General features: G+C 37.9%; 1 long non-coding RNA gene across 1 annotated transcript in view; it reads left to right on the forward strand.

Moving 5' to 3' along the window:
* Positions 1-214: 214 nt before the first annotated feature.
* Positions 215-24,928, forward strand: part of LOC150049143 (uncharacterized) — a 163,635-nt gene continuing 138,921 nt past the window's right edge. Inside the window, exon 1 of the long non-coding RNA XR_016538967.1 lies at positions 215-316. This is a non-coding gene — a long non-coding RNA (uncharacterized LOC150049143). The remainder of the gene's footprint in view (positions 317-24,928) is intronic.

The following is a 24,928-nucleotide window of genomic DNA, read 5'->3' on the forward strand; positions in this document are numbered from 1 at the left end:
TCTAGAGATAAATTGGAGATGAGTCTCTTGGCTTTGTATTGCCCAGGATGGCTTTTAACCTTGATCCTCAGATCTCAGCCTCCTGCTGCTTTGGCTGAGGCAGGGTAATCTTTAAGAGCTCCTTTAAGATGGAGTTTCTCAGGTTATTGGGAACCTAACCTTGAAGGGCATTGTGGGAACTAAATCTTCTCCTTGTCCTCTGTCTCCTAGCTGGTTTTGGATCCTACTACCTGTTGGTGCCAGAATGTGCAAACTTGCTACATGCCGAAAACAACAGGACCAACCCTTCGTGGACTGGAACCTCAAAAACTGACAGGTAACAAACTATTATTCTTTATTACCTGATTAGCTCAGATACTCTGTTCTATTGACAGAATCTTGATTGAAGGATTTATCACAGTGTTTTTGAGATTCATCCCTGTTGCTCGATTATTAGCAGTTTATTGAAAGCTGGGTACTATGCCATTATTATCCAAAGGCCAAACAAAGGCCATTTGCATTGTTACTAGTCTTGAACCATAACAAAACTCCTATAACCATTTGAATGCAAATTTTCTGTGAATATGTTTTTATTTTTGAACTTTAAAGTTTTATGATGATTAGATCTTTAATCTTACAGTGCCAAACTTTTCCCCAAATTGTTATACCATTTTATTACCCAACCTCCCAAATCAACAAGTCCTCATACCTCCATACTTGTGAATACTTATCACCACTTAGCAATAGACTTTTAATTTTAGTCATTCTAGTGAACATGCAGTGGCAACTCCTTGTATTTTCATTTTCATTTCTATAACAACCCTGGGAATTTGAGCTGCCTTCTATGTATATGTACATGTTTTTCTCACGTGGGATGTCTGATAAAATTGCTTGTTTAAAAATCAGGTTTTGTTGTTTTGCTTTCATAATTGCTATGAATCCATGTATACATAGATATATATGCTGGGCACAAAATTTGCATCTATATTTTCTTTTTTTAGAAAATTTGTTTCTTGGACTCAAACACATTTTTGGTTGTTTTATAGAGTTGTAGGTGTGGGTTGATGACTGTAATTTTTAGAGGATATACCTAATTGTTGGAAGGTAACTGGTAAAGATGGTCATTTCTCAATTGAATACAAAAGACTAAGAATATGTGAGTCTATTTTTGTCTTCTATACTATTCAATTAATCTTTTGGTGTTCAATTTGATCTTTTCTATTTTTGAAAGATAAATCTTAAGATGATTGATTTTAAACTTACACTTTTCTTAATGTAAAATTTTAATGATAAAAGTTTCCTTTCAATATTTAGCTACACCCTACAATTTTGATATAATTATGTCTTCATTGTTTAAAACGTTTTATTTCCCTTGTGATTTTTTTCTTGATTCGTGTGTTACTTAGAACTGAATAGTTTAATTTCTGTCCATTCGGAGGGATAGTCCAGGTAATTTTCTGGTACTGATTTTAGCATAATTGACCATATGATTATAGAACATTCTCGGTATGATTTCAATTTTTTAAAAATTGAGACTTGTTTTATGACCTAGCATGTGGTGTATTTGGGTAAATGTTCCCAGGTCATGGAAAAATGTGTTCTGCTGTGTTGTGTGGAGTGTTTCATAAATATCACTTAAGTGATATTGGTTGAAATGATTGTGCAAGTGTTTGATAATCTTGCTGACTTTCCATCTGCTTGCTTATCAGTTTTTAATAGAGGAATGTTGCAATCTGCTACTATAATTGTGAATATATTTACTTATTTCAGTTATATTATTGCTTTTTTTCTCTTGTAGTCCTTCTTATCAGCTTGAATATATTTTAAAACTCAGGTGCATAAAAGTTTAGAATTAATATGTCAAGTAGTGCCTTTTCCATAATGAGGTGTTTTATTCATGCCTGCTAATCTACTTAGTCTGAAATTAATATAAAACCATAAGACTTTTTTGTAGATTTGTTTTCATAATATATTTTAGACAGTTTTATTTCAGAGATTAATCTTAAGGAAAACACTTGACACTTAATATTTCTGACATTTTTCATTCTCATGATTCTAAATGATTAGGGATTACTTTTTTCATGCCCGAAGAAACTCCTTTGACATTATTGTAATGCCCATTTGCTGCTGGAGGCTGGAGTGTAAATAAGATGTACTAACTACTCCTTTAAGGATAGACTCAGAAATCAGGGTTTTCAGGGTTGCTTTCTGTAGATTCCTTCTGTGAGCTAATTTGGCTATGCCTTCACAACAGTAGATGGTTTGAGTGGGGTCCAAGGTTGTGCCAATGTGGACATTGTACTGGCCTTTAACCCAGAGTAAGTTCCAGATATCTAGGTCCTAGGAATAGTCTCATCCCTTTTACATTATCATTGATGGCAGATGTAGGAATAGCTATCTGCAGGGGTGGTGTGGGGACAACACAGATTAAGGACTGACCCAGGAAGCCTCCATAATGGGAAAATGAAGATCACTCCCTCCCCAGACAACCATGTTATGGTATGGAATTTTTAGTTCTACACTTCTAAATTCAATTGGGCATTTCAGGATTATTTTTTTTGTGATAACATGAGGATATGAGGATAATGTTCTACTCTTTTAACTCATAATGTTTACATATTAGATATGTGGAATGTGAGACTATACTTTTATCCGAGGATCTCCAAGTGTAACATGTGACTGAATTATTCTCCTTGTTTGTCTTTAATTTTTTCTCATCTTTTACCTTTATCTTCATCCTAGAAACTGAATATAATCTTGCAAAATTTCTACCAGTACAGTTACACCACCAAATAGAGAAGTGTTGGTCACTAAATGGTTAGAGAAAAGTGGATAAAGAAACTAAAAATCAGTCTTTGTGAAAGGTAAAGGAAGAGAGAAAATAGGTGAAATGGGGTAAATTCATGTTCTAAAACCATATTGCTTGCCATCAAATTCTGCTTCTGTCACTTAAAAGCTGGGCAAGATTTTGGGCAAATTTCTTTACCATTTTCTGCTTCTGTTTTCTTATCCATGAAATGAGTATAAAAATAGTTCCCATTGGACAGGACTTTTTAAGCACCAGTGATTTAACAATTACAAAACACAGCAGGTAGATTGCCTAGAAGTTTATCAGCATATTTTAGCTAATGAATTAGCAAAGTTGATTTTCAGGGCTCCAAGTGAGATCTATCTCTGGATTGATCGATCATTCAATTGATTTGTTCTTTTTTTTTTCTTTGTTCTGTGTCCTGGTAATGGGGCTTTAGGTACTGTCCTTTAGTTTTTTCACTGAAGGCTTCTAGCCTTACCACTTGAGTCAGAGCTCCTTTTATAGTTTTTTTCATGGTGAATTAGAAGTAAGAATCTTATAGACTTTTCTGATCTGGTTGGATTTGAACTATGACATTCAGATATCGGCCTGCTTTGTAGTTGATATTACAAGCACAAGCCACTGCCACTGGCACCCTGCAAAGCTTCCAAAAGTGAAGAGTGTGTATATGTGTGTATTAGTTCGGGGTACTATCTCTAAGGTGTTTGTTTTCTATTTTTCAAGGCCAGGGCTCTGTCACTGGATCCACAGCTTCACTTTTAACTTTTTGGTAGTTAATTGGGGATAAGAGACTCACAGCTTTCCTGTCTGAGATGGTTCTGAATAATGATCCTCAGATCTCAGCCTGTTGAGTAGCCACGACTACAGGTAATAGCCAGCCGCACCTGGATTCCAATAGACTTGATATGTGTATTAGAATTGGATGATCTGCACTTGCCAAATCATTAGCACTAGCTTCATTTCACTCTAAAGTCAGCAAGATGCAGAAGGATCCTATTTTTCCTTCTAGAGCACATCTGGCAGCTGCTCCCCAGTGTTCTTTGGTATTAAGTTGTGACAGTATGTCACAGGGATATGTACAGAATTGATGTACCTCACTAGTAGGTGCTGTCATAAAATCCTGTTGCATTTCACCTCACTTCTTTCATCTGCAAAATGCATAATCTACGATTACTTTGAATTGGGAAAATACAAAGCAATTAGATAGAAGCACTTGTGTCTGTTCAGTCAATCTGGAGAGAAATCCCTTGGGAATTATCAAGCCAGGCATTTATATTTAAGACATTTCAAATTTTGCTAATGAAATAAAATTTTGGGTTGTCTACCATAGCACTTAGTTACCCAAATGTCAAAAGCAGACATTTGTATATAAGATCTTTCACAGCAAGAATACAATATATAAAATGGGCTGAGCAATTGTCTAAACATTAGCAAGTAGAGGAAACAAAATGGCCACTAGCAAAGTGATAGTCCTGTTTTTTCCAGTGGCAAAATATTTGGTATATCTTTTTCTTGGAAACTGGAGCATTTACACTTGGAAATGGAGCTCTAGGAGAAGTGGGAGGCATAATTATGATGGTGAATAGTTTTTATTGGCTATATTTGGCCAAGAAAATGCTTGAGAGAGATTGGCTACTTTGCAAGTGTAAATGAAAGGAAAAAAGAAAATCTAGAAATCTGGCTTTGCAGCTCCATAAAAGCTGTTTGTACAATGCAAAATAAATAGGACTAGAAAGAAAATAACTAAAGGACAGAAGAGAGAAGGGAAGGGCTGCAAAATAAATAGGACTAGAAAGAAAGAATTAAAAGACAGAAGAGAGAAGGGAGGGGCTGAAGAAAAAAACAGAAGAGGATGAAGCAGGGGGAAAGGGAGAAGGAAAGAAGGGCAAAAATGAGATTGAAAGAAAAAATGAAAGAAAGGGGAGAAAGAAAGCTTAAGTAAATTTTCAGGTGAATGTGTACATGCGCACACACATACACTGCATATACTACACATCCAAGTCTTAGGATAGGATATTATTTCAAATAAGCACACCATGTCAATAAGTAACATGTACTTCTGGGTAGCTGTTTTGAAACTGAAAAGGATAAGCATAGTAGTGAAGAATCACGAAGATCAAATGTTTTAGATTCGTGTACAGGAAATGCCTTTGAGTGTAGTTTCCGGCTTGTACAACTACTGGGAAACAGTGACCAGGGGTCCGTTTCATTTTTGAAGTTTTAGTTACACGTGAACCATAAATTGGATGCAACTTTTCACACTACAACCACTGAAACCCTCAACTTCCACACACTTCAGGCGGACCTCAAGGAAACTCAAAAGTGCATTTATCTCTGCCACTTGCTCTGTGGCCAAGGAGAGTGATGGACAAGGTGAGCTCTCAGTAGATGGAGTTTGTGCTGAGAACAAATAATGTCATTCATTCCTCCTTGGGCTGCTTCCGCCAAACCTAAGCCAGTGACATTTCCTACCATCATACCAAGATTTTTCGGATTTTTCTGGTTCCATAGGACTTCAGACTTGCCACAGTCCATGAGGTTTAAGACATTTTCCCTGCTTCCCTTTGTTAAGGGAGGATTGAGTGTTTCAGGCCTGCTTCTGCTCCAGTAATGATGTTGGCTGTGAGTGTGATAATGGTAGGCAGATAACTCACCCTTCAGAAGTTGCCAGTATACAAGAAGCTATACCAGTCCTTGATGGAAGATGGGTGCATCATCTAAACCTTGAATGCTGAACAAAATGTAGTTCTGGGTATGACTATGACTTGTCTTCATAGGGAAAAGATAAGAGTGAGCAGAAGCAAGTGTCTAGAAGGTAGGCTAGAGGTCGAGAGATTCTAATTCCTCTTGCTAAGCACATAAGAACACAGTTCCTTATCTCTCTTGAAATCAGATTAAAATCTGGTCAGCAGTGTGTTGCAGAAGTGCCCCTGGCTTTTTCAGAATAGGTCACAAACCCCTGGGCATACTTCTATTTTCTCTTCCATTGTCTACTGGGCAGAAGCCAATAGCAGGCTCTAGAAACAAGTTGGGCTGTCAGTAGAAGGTAATGAATGTCTACATGGTGGCACATGTAAGTATTAAAATAATTCTTTGGGAGTTATGAGATTGAGACAGCCCAGAGCTTTGGGTAAAGCAAACCCAAACCCCAATAAAGTACAGAATAAAATGGAACTCAAGCTCTTACGAATCAGAAAATACAAACTCATATGTAACTACTAAGAACTTTCTGTCCTAGCCAAAGTATCTTGAGATTCCTTTGTGAACATATCGTAATAGTTTTTCTTTAAATTTTTTATTTTAATGTATAGAGGGGTTACAGTTATATTTACCAGATAGAAGGTGCATTACCTCTACACATTGATATCCCTTATGCTTTTATCTCCCTTTCCCTCCCCTTCACTCCCTCCTCGCATTTTTCCCCTCCTATTTCAGTGGAGCAGTGAGCCATTGGACAGGCAGGTGCTGCCCAATTCATGAGTTCTTGAATGCTCAACTAAAATTTAAACACGAACTTAATTTTAGCTTTGAACCATTTCGAGGTGTTAGTTCCATCAGTTAGTGTATATGTATGTAATGTATACATTTAATACATATATGTGTATATACACTACACATATGCATATAAATATGTATTATATGTACATATATATATATATTCCACAATCAAGTTCAGTGAGGATAGAGTAATCACACCCAACAGTTTTTCTTCAGACTGAAATAAGCCCATAACAGGTTCAAAAGGTTGAATAAGATGCTTAGGAGGAAGATTAACGTTTGTAGTACTTTGGGAATTTATCTTAGGGGCTGCATTGTGAAATACCAGGAAAGAGAACTAAAGAGAGGTAAACATGAAAACAAATCAGCAAGTCTGCCAGCCTAATGTCATGTCTTTATAAGAAATACTGTGTAGAGAAGAGAACACAATGATACATTTTTCAGAATTGTTTGGTACAAGAGTAGACTTATCTTGCTTTCCAAGCTTCACAAGTCCTTTCATTGCATGGGCCTGAGCTCTGAAACGGTTAGAGCAAACAGAGGTGACCATTATACTGTGTGTGTGTGTGTGTGTGTGTGTGTGTGTGCATGCATGCATGCATGCAGGTGTGTGCATTCTCAGAGTACTATGTTTATTTCAGGGACATTTTTGAGGTTTGGCTAGAATAATACATGAAAAAGTGACAGTTGCAGAGTTGAAAAGTAAAGTTAGCTATAAAAGACATTAGTTAGTATCTAGTTATAATTATAGTTATATATTCTAAACATTGCTTATATTGTCATCACTATAGAGATTTGCCTAAGGGCTAGAGAGTACAGCTTAGAGGGTGTCAACAGCACACAGAATATTTAATATTCCATGAGATTATTAACTACATTCAGGGCAAAAAAAGATGTTCAACCAGGAATAGATCCTAAATATTGCACTAAAGGAAGTATGTATAGGGAACCAGTGACTGGAAAATAGATGAATGCTAAACTCTTCCAAGAAATCAGATGAATTTAAGATGAGATGCTTTCCTGGAAATTCTTAGATAGCAAGAATGAATTTCCTGCTGTAACTGACTTCAGATAAAAAAAAATACCTCCAAACTCTACTCATATTCTGTTTGAACCCATTGTAGTCAGTGTTGCCTTCTATTCCCTGCACTGAAATGACAAATGCTGCTAGTGACACTGTGTTGCTATGCTACTGGCCAGCTTGCTGTCATCTCACCTGATGGTTTAAAAACATCCCATATACCAGATTCTAGCACATCTCTGCATTCCAGCCACGTCTTCCTCACCTTGACTCATCTTCCATCCTTCTAGCCTCTCCCTTTCCTTTGTCATGTACTCATCTCCCTGACTCCATGTAAATATTAGTCTCTTGTCTGACTTGCTCTTCAGATCTGTTCTCTCTTCTATCCACACTCACACATTGTGTGACATCACTTACTCCTTGAGTTATAAATGTCTTCCATATGCTTGTGGCTTCTAAATTGATATCTCTATATTATACTTCTTCTCTGAACTCCAGACTCATGTATTAAAATGACTACTGGATAGCTTCTGTTTATTTTTTTAATAGGCATCTCAAAATTTAGTTCTGGTCATCTCTTGCCAAACAGTTGTCTCATGAACTCTTTTCTGTATCCATAAATTATACTTCTGTCTTTATAGAAGCTCAGGCCAAAGACCTCAGGCTGACTCTTATATACCTGCTATCTCACTTTGTATGAAGGAAATGTCCATCAGTGCATAACCTTCATTGGATAACTTTTGAGCTGGTTCACAGTGCAACTATTTTTACCTATTTTTACGTGGGTGAGCCCTCTGCTTCTGGTTGTGATAAACAGAGCTAAAAAAAAGTTTAGGCAAAGAAAAATCAGGATACCAGGACAAGGAGTTGTAAAGGAAAATCAGTGGAAGTCATCAGGGACTTTTCTGTTGGACTGGCCTTGAATTGCATTGTCACATCTCGGGTTCCTGGAGCTTGATCCCAGGGGATGGCACTGAGCTTTTTTTTTTTTTTTTTTTTTTTTCTGAAGGCTAGCACCTTACCACTTGTGACTCACACCAGCTCTAGAAGAGCTGTAGCTCGAGTACAGGGCTCAAATGAGAATTAAAAACTTAAAACTTCCATCTTCCTAATGCTGAAAGGCAACATTAGGGATCTATTACACAGTAAGCAATCAATAAAAACAAGTCAATGGAAAGAGCCAAATTGTCACCATTGTCTTTTTTTTTACAGTCTTGGATCTTGAACTCAGGGCCTGGGCACTATCCTTGAGCTTTCTCAAGACCAGTGCTCTACCACATGCGCAACAGCAGCACTTCCAGCTTTTTCTGTGTATGTGGTATGGAGGAATCAAACCCAGGGCTTCATGCATGCTATGCAAGCATTCCACCACTAGGCCACATTCCCGGCTCTGTCATCATTTTCTTATAGACAGAGTGAGGACAGTGAAATCTGGTAAACAGAGTATCCTGTCAGATCATGCCAGAATTGGCTGCATCTTCTTACAGGGATGGACTCACTTGCTTCATTGTCGAACTGCTGAGATATTTGTAATGCCTCTGCCTGGGGCCAGATTGCTTCCTTCAGGAAGTGATGACAAAGGTTACTTTGCAACACTTCATTGCTATAAAAGGTGAATGAGAGGTGTGCAACTTCCCCAGCAGAATGAAGACCCAAGTGATAATGAGGCAGGTGATACAGATCTATGAACTGTAAACCTAACTAGCTTGGTGTCAGAATCTAGTGATCCCAAAGCCCGGACACTCTGGTAGATCTACTAGGGTCACTTAAATTACAAATACCCTATCCCCCCATTTTTTTTGTATTTAAATCTTTATTGAAACTTGGTTGAACTTTTCTGTATTTTTATTATCTTTAAGTATTTGTACAAAGGGGTTATCTTTCAATAAATCAGTTTGTTAGTATAATACATCTTGATCAATATCACCTTTTTCATCATTCACCCTCATCCTTTCTAACCCAATTTTCCTACTTTCCTTGGATCTGCATTGAATGAATATTACAACTGCAATCTCCTCATATTACTCTTTTTTATTTTTTTACTGTAAATGTGATGTACAGAGGTGCCGGGGCCTCCCGGCAGCAAATTGGGGTTCCTGAAATAAGGGGCAGGGACTGGAAAAATTAGAAGAGAGACAAACACATCGGGTCCAGGAGGTCTGCAGCCCAAGCAAAAACTGCCGCGTTTATTCTTAACTCAAAGTTTATATCCCTTCTTGAGACCAGGGCACTGCCAGGTGTTACATCCAGATGGTTAATCAGGGAACTGTTGGGGGTTACATTCATATGGTAAATCTCAGATCAATTGAACAGGAGAAGGCCAAAAAGCAATAAGACAATCAAGCAATTATCTGATGCAAATCAAAGTACAGTTTGATTCCACTCTTGCTCCCGACACAGAGGGGTTATAATTATGCAAGTCAGGGAATGAGTACATTTCTTTTTGGAATAGTGTCACCTCTTCAGTTTGGTTTTTTCCTCCCATCCTCTCTTCCCCACAAGTTGTATAGTTGTCAGTGAACTGTCTTGTAAGCATCACTGCAGCATTAGTTCACCTCCTCTGCGTGGCAAATGTCAGCTTTCCAGTATTCATTTTGTTGGACTGTGGGTTAGTTTTTACCTAAGGACTTGCATAGTTTGAGTTCTTTGCTGCATATACTATTCTTTGGTTAATACATTTGTGTGCACATTTGTATTTAGTTGTATACACACACACACACACACACACACACACACACGTTTTTATTTGCCAGTCCTGAGCTTGAGCTCAGGGCCTGAGCACTGTCCATGAACTTTCTCAAGGCTAGAGCTCTACCACTTGAGCCTCAACACCACTTCCGGCTTTTTTTCTATGTATGTGGTACATACATAGAACCTGGGTCTTCGTGCATGCTAGTCAAGCACTCTACCACTAGGCCAAACTCCCAGCCCATGTATATTTATAAATTAAATCTAATTTCCTCAAAAGAGAGAAAACATCTTTTGTCTCTCACCTGACATCACTAAGCTTTGGTCTTACTGGGCTTGCTCACTCACATGGGGCTCCACCATTTGAGACATACTTCTAGCCTGAATTTTTTCTTTGGCTGGTTATCTTTAGAGCTGGAGTCTAGGTGGACTTTTCTACTATGGGCTGGCTTTGAATCACCATCCTCAGACCTCAGTCTCCTGAGTAGCATGTGCACTGACATCTGGCTCAGTTTTCTGATGGGAGGTGGGGAGGACAGAGAGTTAAAGAACACTGAGACCTGACCTGACAAATTATGACACATCTAGACTATGAGTAATGGCTTTGCCCAGCTGCTCAGTAGTGCCAGCTGGCACAGAGCAGGGGGACAACAACTTCAGGAGGATTGTGAAAAGAAAAGCAGATGGAGCATCTGGGAGGAAAATATTTTATCCAACTGCACTGGGCTTGACTTCACCCCCCACCACGCACATTTTTTAGAGATTTGTGTATAGATAACCAAATTTCACTATTATTTCTGTTACCTAATAGAGCAATATGGGGTATGTCTTATCAAATGTTTCCTTTTGCTCCAGGGTGCTTTCAATGCTTACCTTTTGTTTGTGCTACTATTGTTCCTCATTATTCCCCTGTTACATATTTATTTTATTGATGCTGTTTGATTAGGCTGGCCTTTTAAAGGCCTTTGAATCTCTGAGGTCTATACCAGTGGTTGGTATAAGACATTTCTCAACCATTTATTGAATGAATATCACTCAACTAGTAGGTGATTCAGTAGGGATTTGAATTTAGGAACATCAGACTCCAAGGTCATGTCCTTTTAACTCTACTGCAGTGTCTGAATAAAGCTTGTCAGAGTCGGCATTTCTTAATCATTCAAGGAGAATCTAATGATTGTAGAAGACAGATCTGCTTTTCTATAAAGGGAGGAATGCCAGTGAACCACTTTAGTTAATCAATATTTAGTCCACATTTGAAAATCCATGCCAGATACTATTCTCTGAGATTTATTAAACTAGTGGAAGAAAAATATCCTCCTTTATCTAGGCCTAACATAAATACAATTTTACCATATGGTTGTATCTACCCTAAGGAGGAAAAGTGACAGTTAAGACTAGGAGAAGATGTTTCCTAACATTCATGTAAACAATTAAACTCATTTCTAGCTGTAGGGCAAATGTGGTACTTGGCTTACAAAGTTCTTCAGAAGCAATTCCAAAACACTGGGTTAGAATAGGAAGCTGAGAGAATCTGGCAGAAAATGAATATAACTCTCAATCAATTTAAGCATCCATTGTACTGAGGAAATTAATGCAATGCTTATGATCTTTATTTTCTGTATAAGAAAAATAGGCAGCTAAGGCTTACTGTTAAAATCTAGAATGTCCTTTCTGTCATCTGACTTGAGAAATCTGCGTTGACTCTACTAGCTCTATTAAAAATGTTGTTCATAAAATATAGTTGGATTGGTTTGGCACAAGAGTTGGTGAAGGACTGCCATTAATGAAAACGTCTCTTCCCCCTTTCTAATTAGTTCATAGCATGGCTGCCAGATTGTCCTTCTTGTATGATAAAATTATGTCAACCCTTCCCACTGAAAACTGATGACTCCACACTTGTCCACCTCTGCTACAAGAGCAAATTCTGTAGCATAGCATGTAGATGTCCTACCCTGATTTTCTACTCACAATGCATATGAATTCTTCTATCCTGAATCCACATTACCATCTTTAACTGTACAGATTATTCACAAAAAATGCTTCTGTTTTTGATCTCAGTGTTGTTGTGTAAGCTATTATTTTAGCATCTTTCTTGTTTTTGTTCCGGTTTTCATGGCTTATGAATACCATAGGTGTTCTTCCTTCCTATATCTTGAAGCTCCTTGATAATTGTTAAAGGCTTTCCCCCCTATGTTCAGTCATAACTTGTGCATCTGTATATGCACTACTTCTAGCCATAATATAACAGGGCAAGTCTAAGAGAACAGAAAACTTGAAATAATTCCAAAGAATTTGAGGTACATGGTTGTCATTGTTGTAACATCTACCCCTACTAGAACCTTGAATTGAACGTCATTTCATAAATATGCTCCTTGTCCATCATTCATTGATATCTTTGACAAATGTTAAGGGTCAAATACTATTTTTAATTGAATTTTATTGTAAAGGTGATGCAGAGAGGGATTACTGTAACAGAGGGTAATGGATACATTCCTTGTCCAATATTGTTACCATCTTCCTTCTTTGCTCCACTTTCCTTCCCTCCCCAGTCCCCTCCACCCCAAATTGCAAGGTTCATTTCCAATATAATGTCTAGCATCTGTTGCATTGGTTCACTCTTGGTCCCACCATTTCTGTGATTCCTCCTCTCTTCCCCAAATCAGATAAACGTATGTACAAGACACGGGGTCACAGAATCAGAAACAGAAGGGTCAAATACGAATAGGGAAGAACATTAGGAGAAGTGCTCTAGTGCCTTCCTGGATTTTTTTTAAAAGACAAAATCAACAATAATTTGAACCAGTTATACTTACTATGAAGAAAACAAAAAGAGAACAGTATGGTAGAAAGTGACTTGAAAGGCAGGAATGAGAGAAGTCATGTATGGAGCAATATCTTCTAATAATCTTTTGGAGTGATATGACAAAGATAGACAATAGAAAAATGCAGAAAGAATATGAATAAAGGCAAATTGAATGATTAACAAGAAAAAAAGATGTAAAAACCCTAACAAGCAAAAAGATGTAAAAACCCCACAATTCTTAAGAAAAAATCAAATGAAAATAATGGCGAAATATCAGTTTACATTTTCTAGATTGACAACCTTAATAGCTGCAGAATGCAACACAGATGGGAAATGAAGAATGTCCTTGTATGTTACTTGTTGAACTTGTCAGACCTTCTGGAGGGCTGTATAGCATCATTGAAGAGAACCTAAAACACATTCAGCAGTCTGTTATTGAGGTTCTGCCTCATAGAAGAGTGTCCATTTATATGGTCACGCACCAGAGTGTGTACATTGTACAGTTGTTTGTGGTAGCCAAAAACTAAACCCATAGAAGGGTAACCAGTATGGGAATGGCTGACTACATTGAAGAAAGCTAGTGCCATTGAACATGGGGTGAGCACTGGAGACAGCTTTCCCAAATGATATGACAGGATTGAAAATCATGGTTTTGTTATTAATCTATTACTTGGGAAAATATATAACCAAAGTTATTTTATATTTACTTAGATGAAAAGTGATATCAATCCTAGCAGATCCTCCTTGACTATGATAAGGGTAAATATTGGTAAAGTCATCATAGGTTACAAATACCATATAAGCCCCAAATGTAACCAATACACCTATCTGAATTTCAGAAATGGGTAACAAAGTCCATTATAGTACCAGCTGTTCCCTCATAGTGTGTGTGACTGACCAACATCTGCCCAAGGAGAGTTTTCCTAATGGTAGAGTGCTTGCCTAGAATGCACAAAGACCTGGATTCAATTTCTCTGTACCACATACATAGAAAAAAAAAAAAGCCAGAAGAGGTGCTGTAGCTCAAATGGTAGGGCTCTATCAGGAGAAAAACCCAAGCCCAATTCAGGCCCTTAGTTCAAGCCCCAGGACTGGCAAAAAAGAAAACAAAAGCCAAGATGAAGGCATTGCTCAAATAAGGTACCAGCTGTGAGAAAGCAAGCTGAGTTCTGTCTATATATCTTGAGTTCTATCTACCTATTAATATCTACCTATTTTATATGTATTATAAATTGAAACAATCTATGTCAAGGACAGTACTCATAGATTTGTGACATACTGTGAACTTGTTTTGTACATTAGACTTTGCAAATAAACTGATTTATGGAAGTTTGGTTCTGTGACTCTTAAATTGTCAATACTTTTCATGTCTGAATGGGCTGGATCCTAGAAATAACCTATTTCATTACGTAAAGAGTTGAGTGGCAAATAATGTTAAAAAATAGCCTAACTCCCACTGAGTTGCTTGTGACTATGGCTTGCAGGTAATATTTTTGGCTGGTGCTAGGAGAGAAAGGGGCTTCATGCCACTATCCATCTCAATATTTGTGAAAGAATCTCCCTTCGTTCTAATGTGTGCAATTGGCTTGATTATATTTATTCTAATTCCTAAGCTATTTTTTGCCAGTCCTGGGCTTGAACTCAGGGCCTGAGAACTGTCCTTGGGCTTTTCTCAAGGCTAATACCACTTGAGCCCCAGCAGCACTTCCAGCTTTGTTTTCCCCTATGTATGTGATATCAAGGAATCAAACCTGGATCTTCATGCATGCTAGACAAGCATTCTACCACTAGGCCAAGCTATATGTAAAAGCAAATTCAGGAAACTTTCTTACAATACACTAATCACAAAAGAAGAAATGAAGATCATAAGAAATACCCTTGTATCTTTATTGTAACAGGGTTCCAACTTCACTTCTGAAAGACATAACTATTTATAAAAAACTATCCAAGTTCTGATCTTTATTTCAATCACTTAGATGGCATACTTAGATGGCATACTAATGGGCTCTAGCTGGAGTTTATCTTCCCATGCTACATAGGGGCCATCACAGTTTCTCACAGGGACTTGAATAATAACCCAGAGCCTTCATTTATCAAAGCCAGTGTAGGCCATTCTGCTGCATTTGTCTTCACCCCTCATAGACAGAAAGAAACAGCCTTCCATGGTGCAATCAGAAGGGAATGTTATGCATTTTCTTCACTGTTTGTGGTGTAATGCGAAGCAAATGACTTCTGTGGTACATAGGTATTACAGAGCGTACATTAACATAATGCATCGACATTTTTTTGTTCTTGGTAAATAAGGGGAAAGAATAAATCAAATGCTGTCTTCAGACCACATTATATCAACACAGCTAGTAGCAATGATGACTCCTGATCAGTCATATCTGTACTGTTCAGCTGGCATTTAAAGACATTTTAATGTAGAAAATTTCAATTTTATAAAAAATAGTGAAAATGCTAAAGCTTTAATATTCTATTGCCTAAACTGGAAACTTCTCAAATTATAGACAATCCTGTTTTCCCTGCAAACTTGTCCTACCCCTGAAATATGACACAATTATATATGAGTATATACATTTATGTATATATCTAAACACACACACATTCACACATTTGAAGAATGATTCCTTGAATAGTGAAAACAAACATATCCACTCTAAAAATGTTAGTAATTTCATTAATTTAAAAATTTTAAATAGTTACACAAAGGAGTTGTCACTCAACAAAGCAGATTGAGTACAATGCATCTTTATCGATGTCACCTATTTTAAATGTTTTCTTAGTATCAAATAGCAACATTTAAAAGTTCATTGATTTTTTTTTCTCTCCATTTGTTCCAATGTGTTTATTTGAATCAGGCATAAAGCAGATATCTGGCAATAGTCGATAGGTAGTCATAAGTTGCAGAAATGCAAAGGAAAGTGAAAACTGTCGATAATGACTCAGTTTGTGGCATTCTGTTACAGTGACAAAAAAATGGATAAAGATAGTTTGACTTTCCACATGGGAAAAACGGAAGACAAAAAGCACGTGGAAGTTGGGTGCTAGTAGCTTATGTCTATAATCCTAGCTACTTAGGGGGCTGAGATATGAGGATCAAGCCAACCTAGGAGAGTACATGAGATTCTTCAAATAAATACCAGAAATGCACTGTGGCTTCAATGGTGGGTAGCATGCTAGCTTTGAGCATAAGACCAGGAACTGTGTACAGGCCCTGAGTTGAAGCCCTGGGTGATGTGGCTGTAAGGAAGTTAAATTGGGCAGAAGGACCAGTTTTGCAGATACTGTATGCCAAAGAGATGGAGAGAAATGTGGGGATCTTGGGTACATCAGAAGACTTTTCAAATTATGATTTAGAACTAAAGAAGGATTTATATAGGAAAAGAAAAAAATCAGGAACAGAGCAAAACAAGTCTTTCATTGGATTCTTGAATTTTTGCCGGGGCCAACCGGCAGCAAACCAGGGTTCGCAGATTGGGATTCCTGAAATAGGGAGCAAGGACTAGGAAAAAATAGAAGAGAGACAAACAGATGGGGTTCAGGAGGGCTACAGCCCAAATCAGGAGCCACAGCTTAAGAAGCCTGTAGCCCAAGACCGTAGCCCCGTTTATTTCCAGTTCTCAATCTTAAATACACTTCTTTAAACTAGGGAACTGCCAGGGGCTACATTCGTACAAACAGTATCAAGTCTGAAATAGGTTGAATGAGAAGCTATCAAGTCCCAAACAGGTTAAATGAGAAGCTATTGACACAGCCCAAAATCATGATAAGAGCTACGTCCTTGTGTACTCAATTGTGCGGGTCCAAGGTCACTGACCCCACAGTCACGGTCACTGACCCCACAGTCAGTCCCCAACAAATTTTGAGATGAACTATTAATTGTAGAAGTCATTGCCTGAGCTCATCACCTGAGGCCACATCAGAACATCCCCTGGAAAGCAGGGAAAATAGGGTTTCTTTATCTCTGAAATTAAGAATAGTCAAAGAAGCATGTCTTTAATTTTTATAATATCTTCATTACTTGCATGACATATAAAATAATATGTATTTAGCAGGTTAACATGTTTTGAAGCATGTTTGAATTTGGAATTGAACTAATGTATGACTATCCACTGTACTTTTTGTGGTGAGAACATTTTGTATTGTTTTCTTAGCAAGTTTTGAACACAAATTACTTTTTCATTAACGGTAGTCATGTTACGCCATTCATTTCTTTCTATTTTCTTTTTTTTTTCTTTCTTTGGTGGTAGTTACGTTTTAACTTAGGGCCTCTTACTTGCTAGGCAAGTGCACCATCATGTAAAGCATATGTTAAACAATATGTTTCTTGACATTTTAACTGAAATATTTAATTCTTTGGCTAACATTTCCTTCCCACCTAGTCTCTGGTAGACACCATTTCCTTTCTGCTTCTAAGAGTGACTTTTTAATTTTAAGTTTTTGGTGTCACAGTCTTGAGGCTTCAACTCGAGCCTTGGGTATTATCCCTGAGCTTTTGTGCTTAATGCTGCAACTCTCCAACCCACTTCTGGGTTTTTGGTAGGTAGTTGGAAATAAAGGTCTCATGAACTTTCCAGACCAAGCTGGTTTTGAACCCTGATCCTCAGATCTCAGCTTTCTGAGTAGGGAGTATTACAGACATGAGCTACCAGCACCTGGCAAGAGTAAGATTTTATAAAAGTCAAATCAGAGGGTTACTTGTCTTTCTGTTGCTGAGTACAATTAACATAATACCCTTTCGACTGCTGACAAATATTTTCTCTATTCATCCATTAATAGACCTTTAAGTTGACTTTATATTTGAACATTGACATTCTCATTATCCTTTGCATTTTTTGGATTCACAGTTTTACATATACATGTAGATACACACACACACACACACACACACACACACACACACACACACACACACACACACACACACACACACTGGATTTTTATAATTACCCTGTTCATAATTTGCAAAGGGTAAACATTGTTTTCTCCAAATTACATATCAAATATAAAACTCAAAGGGATTGAATGCTACCCAAAGGCTCTTAGCTTTGGAGTGGTAAATCTGTAATGAAAACACAGGTCTTCTCACTTCTAATCTTCTATTCTTTCCTGTGTATTTTGCATTGTCACAGATTTGGCTATTTAATTACAAAATCCTCCACTTAAAGTTCTTATCCTCTTGAGCACTTGTTTCATAGAGGATTACACTGAAGAAATTATTGGAAGTTTAAATATCTGATTCAGACTGTGGCTCATGGATTGCTGCCAGAGTTTTGCAAAGTGCTTTTCAATAATTCATGATTCCTTAAACATGGAAACCTGCTGCCTAAATATAGCATGAGAAAATGTGCTCTGTGCATAGGTAAGCCAAAAGTGGTTTATTTAAATACATTAAAGTTCTTTCACCTCATATGAATACATCCAATGTCACCCATTTGTTTGTTCAGAATATTTTAAAAATAGCCCTTATTGAAATACTCAGTTATTTGGTAAGCCGTTCTTTGGGTTTGTAATATTTGTGTCAGAATTTTGCAAATTCAGTCTTCAGAGCTTCCTTTTTCTTCAGTTGACAAGAATAAAGACAGGCTTTAGATTGTCAGATTCTTTGTTGCATATCCTAGCAAGCCAAAGGGGAAAAATATGCAAGGAAGAGCCATGGCATCTGAAGACGAGTGTTTCTCAGCCTACAGTGAACTTGATTTTCCTGACAGAGCTCCAAATCAGGGGTTCACAGCAATCTTGGCCAACCTGACTTCTGAGGGCCTTTGGGTAGTCATGAACAGGACTTTGAACAGGACTTTGGATGGGGACATCAAAGTCTTAACACATTGGTCTTGAGACCCTAGACCACGCTTCGATGATGTCCCTAAAGAGCAGAGACTTCTCATTGTTTCAGGTGGCTACTGAAACAACAAAATAAGCTCATTGACTATCTACTGGCTTTTGTCTCAACATACCTTAGGACTTCTATGGCTATATTTCTGATACTCAGGTCTTGAACTGGCCTTGAGGCCTGATCCTATCTAAAGCTCATCCCAAGACTGCTTCCTTTACTCATATTCTAGAAACACAGTGACTGGCTATGGCTGCATCTCTACCTGCTGGAAGCAGTGGTCTTATCCTCCACACAGCCTATTTTGTATTCAAGGCTCTATTTTAGTGGTACAGGGCAGCTTTTTCTGAATGCTAAATGTAATTTTCCTTCTTGCATTGTGTCTTGTCTAAGTCTATTTGTCATATGTTCATCAAACCCTCTTTGATCGAAGACAAAAGGTAGTAATTAGTCAACAACACAATTGTAGACATGCTGCATGTCAAGATGGGGCTCAAGGCGATTTTCAAAAAAGGTTGAATGAATGAACCAGTAGATTAAACTTCAGTTGACCGGAAAAGGCATCAGCAAGGCTTTATTCTACTCATGCAATCTCTTTTACTGAAAGACTTTAATTTAACAACAGGAACCAGGTAAGCATGTCATTCCCTTTATGAAAACACATTAGTTTTACTTGACAGAAAAGCAATACAGTAGGAATAGGACTGAGTTAGCCTAGGAAAGTGTGTTAACCCGCATCATATATATCTGCTCATTTTTATTTATATCATGTCACTCTCCTAAAGCAGATAATTTTTAGCTCAAGTTTTTAGATTGAAAAATTTCCTTATGAATTTATTATAAATCACAAATTGGAATTAGAATTTCTTTTGCCCAGTCACAAGTCTTAGAATTTGCATAGCACCAAAGTGTAACTGTCCTAAATAAAAAATTTGAGAAAAGTCTGGTGTAGTGGAAGAAAAACTTTGAAATTACTCCAAGAGACAGTAAGAAAAGGGCTCGAACTCATTTGTATAGGTAGAAACTTTTTGAAAGGAATCCCGGGGGCCTTTATAGAAGAGACTTAATAAGTTGGATTACATCAAAATAAAAAGGTTTTGCACAGCTAAGAACGTAGTTACTAAACTAGAAGGGTAGAAAACAGACTATGAGAATAGTCTGTAATATATCAAACAAAGGCCTAATATCCAAAATACACAAGGAACTCGAGAAACCCTTCCCAAACCTACTAAATCAATCACTAAATGGGCAAGGGTTAAGGAGAGACTGTTTAGGAGGAGAGGTAAGAATGACAAAGAAACAGATAAGGAAATGCTCATTATCTCTGACTATACAGGAAATGTAAATCAAAACAACTCTGAAATACCATTTCACTCCAGTTAGATTGGCCAACATTATGAATTCGAACAACAACAAATGTTGGCAGGAATGTGGGGAAATGAAGCCTTACTGTTGATGAGAACGTAAATTAGAACAGCCACTCTGGAAGTGGTCTGCAGATTTCCTCAAAAAACATAGGCCTTCCCTACAACCCAGCCATACCACTCCTGAGCATCTCCCCAGGGCATCATGAGCCAGGATACTCTAAAGACACTTGCACATCCATGTTCACTGCTGCACTATTCACAAAGCCCGGTTGTGGAAACAGCCCAGATGCCTACAATAAGTGAGTGGATCCAAAAATACAGTACCTATATACAGTGGAATTTTGCACAGTCATTACAATAATATTATGTTATTTGTAGGAAAATAGATGGACCTGGAACAAATCATGTTAAGTGAGGTAAGCCAAGCTTAAGGAACACAAATGGGGCATGTTTTCTCTCACATGTGAAAGTTAGATCAAAAATGCACTTGGATGTGTTAAATTACAAAGGACTCTGGACACACAGGAAGACTAAAAGAGGGTACTCTAAGGCGAGAGACACAAAGGCACAGTGCCTATGTATCTCTGATCATCTAAAATTATATAACATGTAAATATGAAATATGTAATATAAAATATATAAATGAACTCCAAGAAATGGAAACAAGACTTTTTTTTTTCTGTTTCTGTATTCACTTGCCTCTCTCTGGAGTCGGGGTGGGGGGACACAGAGCTGAAGGGAAAGTGCATCAACACGGGCCTCAGTGGAGCTCACTGGACACTATTGAAAGTCAGCTGTACAACTTGTGGGTGAAGATGCGAGGGAGTGACTGGGGAGAGGGAAGGAGTGAAAGAACTGTACTCTCGACCTGAGGTATGTAGCTGTAATCCCACTATACCTCACCTTTATAACATAACAATTAAAAACAAAACAACCTTGATGCTGCTAGACTCTTAAGCTTACACACCATTTTAACAAAATGTGCTAGATGCTAAAGATGTCATCCAAAAATTATCATGTGTGTCATTTAGTAAGGCAGTGTTCATGTAATGTCGTTTCAGTTCTGTCTCTATCTCTTGTGGTAGGACTTGCTGTATTCCTGCTCCAGGTTTGCAAGAGGAATGGGGGAATCCTTCATAAAAGGAAATAATGTCCTCTGCTCTTTGGCTCCCATGTCTCCTTTTTCTCAGTTGCTATAGCTCAAAATGGTTCACATGTCCAAGTGATGTATTTTAGGGTGACCTATTCTGATCTACCTCAATGGGAGCCATTCTTCATACTCATAAATCTGCCCTTTCAGGAAATCAGAAAAAAACCATTATCCCTATATTAAATATATTATATATTATTATCCATAATAATAAGAAAACTTTGTTGACTTCTGTCAGCATAGATACATAGATGGACATGAATGCTAGGTCAAAGGAACTTAAATTCTAAAATTCATAATCATGAATGCCTATTAAAGGGTCTCTTTGCCCTGTGACATTCCCAATAGTCTAAATTAGTCTCAATAACTCCTCCTTTGGGTTCAGAACAAACTATTTTAGGATTCTGCATCGAGTCAGTGTCCTCATACTTTTCAAGGTCAGTGCAGATCCACTGCCTGGAAACAGACTGACTTGAGGCCACCACAGGCATGCTGGGATCGCAAATGGGGCATGCATTAAACCTGAGGGCTACCTCTTTCACATGTCTGTTAATTGATTCTGATTTGAAGTTGAAATGTCCTCAGTAAAAAACTCATGGTTGCTTCTTCTATTTACCAATGTTTTTGAGAGCTCCTTAAATGACTTCATGAAGCACATTCCCTTTGGCTATTCCTATGGAAGCAACCTGGAGTGATTTAACAAGATTTTGCCAAGATGCATTCAGAAAGGCCTCTTTCTATATGGGGTTATAGAAATTTCATATTTCTAATTTGTAACCTTGAGTTGATTTGTATGAAAAGCTTCTTTTCACCTAACACACACATCATTCATGGACCTTGATATCTATTTTACTTCTGTTTGTTGAAGAAACACTTTGAGGGCATCATTGCCCTGTTCCAATCACAACTGCCACAGCTAACTTCCGGCTACTTGGCTTTGCCTGTCTGGGTCTCTCCAGTCACCCAGTCAGATAACACTGAGAACAAGTACAGAATTCAGAGACCACAGTGCGATTGTGTTGTTCTAATGGAGGTCTGAGAGGAGGGTATTTTCTTCTCCAACTCAAATATGTTAAGATTGAAAGCTGTAGAATCACCAGCTTTTCAAGATCTTACCTCACTATACTTTCCCCTCCTTGATTTTATTCCTTTTCTTGGATTCTTGGAGATACATATATATATATATATACATATATATGCAGTATATATGTGTGTGTATGCATGCATGTATGCATGCATGTATTTGCTGGTCTTAGGGTTTGAAGTCAAGGCCCAGACTCTGTTTCTAAGCCTCTTTGTGCTCAAGGCTAGTGCTCTGCCACTTGAGCCACAGCATCACTCTTGATTTTTTCTGAATAATTTCTTGGAAATAATGGTCTCATGGATTTTCCTTCCCAAGCTGGCTTTGAAGCGCAATCCTCAGATCTGTCTACTTAGTAGCTAGGATTATAGACATGAGCCACCAGTGCACAGTGGGTTTGTAAATTTTATGCCCCAACTTCAGTTCTATCTCTACGCTCCTGTAATGCGAACACAGTTTTGACCTTCTGTACTTTACTCCTGGTGGCAGTTTTAAGAACTCTGCCTTTGGACTGTTGTTGTTGATATCACCTAGAAGATTCTATCTTGTCTGATCCTGTCAGGCAGGGTTTGGAATTGGGAAATGGTGTTTTAGGAAGGATTGATGAATGAAATATTGCTGAGAAAGCAAAGATGAAAGCATTTCAAAAAGAAGAAAATAAGAGAATGGGAAGTAAATGAATACTTGAGGTTAAATTTTGACCCAAATAGAGATAGAATACAATTTTAGGACAGAAAGGGAGACATCACCAAAGCCCAGACAAAACTTTCTTCCTTTGCCCACACTTGAATCAACATATCTTGGACGTCCTTGAACCCTGACCATGACATATTTAGTACAGCTTCAATAAGAACCTGCTGAGTGTGTAGCAGAAGTCCCTTAGCCAGCCTTGGCATTTGGTCACCTTTCAATTTATAAAATAGCTAATATGACTCTAGGAATCTGGTGCCCCTAATTAAGGAACACTGGGCTAGGTAGTCTATGATTATTTTTTCTCTACCGCTTGAAATACAGTTCCTTGGTTTTGGTTTGTTAGATGGAGCCTCTGGCTGTGATCCTCTGGCTCTGGCCTCAGGATCCGTGCTTCTGCTCCTGGAAGAGTCCTCTATCTTGAATAAGAAAAAAATGCATCACACAAATTTGTTTCATAATACTTTGATTTCATCTACAAGTCTTGAAAGACATGTACAACTTTTAAAGCATTTTGCAACACCATGTTATGCTTCCTGAAATTTAGATTTCCCTGATGAATGAGGAATCTATGAGAGTCACTGAGTTGCTGCACTTATCTTAACTGCACAAAGCCTGTAGAGAAGGAGTGAACACACAGGCATTTAACAACCACAACTGCTACCACCACCACAACAAATACTCTTCTGCTCTCAAAATTTAAGCAAGACAGCTTGATTTGGAAATGTTCTCTGTCATTGAGGATTCCATGCTGGCACTTTCCTGACTGCCAGACTGCCTTTCCATGTTTTCCATCTTGTCCCATGTTCCAATAACCCCACAGAGGAAACTGAATGTCCTTCCTTTGAGCCCTAAGCACTACTTGTGTGGAAAGACAAGTAGAACAAATTGGATTATGGCTGAGAATATTAGTATGCAGTAGATAAATTCTTATTTAGCTTTATTAGCTTCTTAGAAAGTGCAACCTTTGCTTGCCAAGTAGGCTTTCACCGGCAACCTCAAGTCTCTCTTGTGTTTTATTTTTAGTCTTGACAAGGAAACTGTCTTCATCAATTTGCCTCAAAACAGGCGATGGATGGTAATACTTATCCAGGAAAGGAGAAATAACAGCAGTGTTAAACTACATTTATATAGTGCTTTTTGCATATTTTATGACATTTAGCAAATTTGCAGGAAAAATTGGGATTATTTTTCTTAAAATGTGAACACCAGCAGAGTTCATTGGCTTATTTAGGATCATTCACTAAGTACAGGAGCTAGGATTTGAATCCATATGCTGTCACATTTGTGCCCAAGTTTCTTCTTCTTCTTCTTCTTCTTCTTCTTCTTCCTTCTTTCTTCTTTCTTCTTCTTTCTTCTTTCTTCTTCTTGCCAGTCCTGGGCTTGAGCTTAGGGCCTGAGCACTGTCTTTGGACTTTCTCAAGGCTAGAGCTCTACCACTTGAGCCTCAGCACCACTTCCGGCTTTTTTCTATAAGTGGTACCGAGGAATCGAACCTGGGTCTTCATGCATGCTAGGCAAGCATTTTAACCACTAGGCCAAACTCCCGGCCCGAGTTTCTTTTAATTCTTTCCTCAAGGTCAAGGAGCATCTCCTTGAGCAATGCACAGCTTAGTAGATGCCTACTGTATGTAATGGCTGCATAAGCGCTGAGTTGAAATGAGCAAAAGGAAATGGCATTGCTTAGAAAATGTCACTATTTCACCATTTTCAGGGGCAGTTGACAAAGAAAATAAGAACTCAGGCTTTTCATGAGGCAATTAAAATTAGCAAGGGCAGAATGCAAGTAAAGTCACTGAAGGGGTAGTATTTGTTTTGCAAATACAAATGGCCCATATAAAAATTATTCAACCTTAATAGCTTAGAAATGCAAATAGAGTAAACCATGAAACAAGCTAATTCCATCAAAATGGTGATTCTTACAAAGCGGTAAGATTCAGTATTATGAGTGGAGGAAAATGAACTTCTAATAATTTACGTGGGCTTATAAATTGGTGCAACCT

This window comes from Megascapheus bottae, chromosome 20, assembly GCF_031878675.1.
Source record: "Megascapheus bottae isolate mThoBot1 chromosome 20, mThoBot2.hap1, whole genome shotgun sequence".
NCBI classification, from domain to species: Eukaryota; Metazoa; Chordata; class Mammalia; order Rodentia; family Geomyidae; genus Megascapheus; species Megascapheus bottae.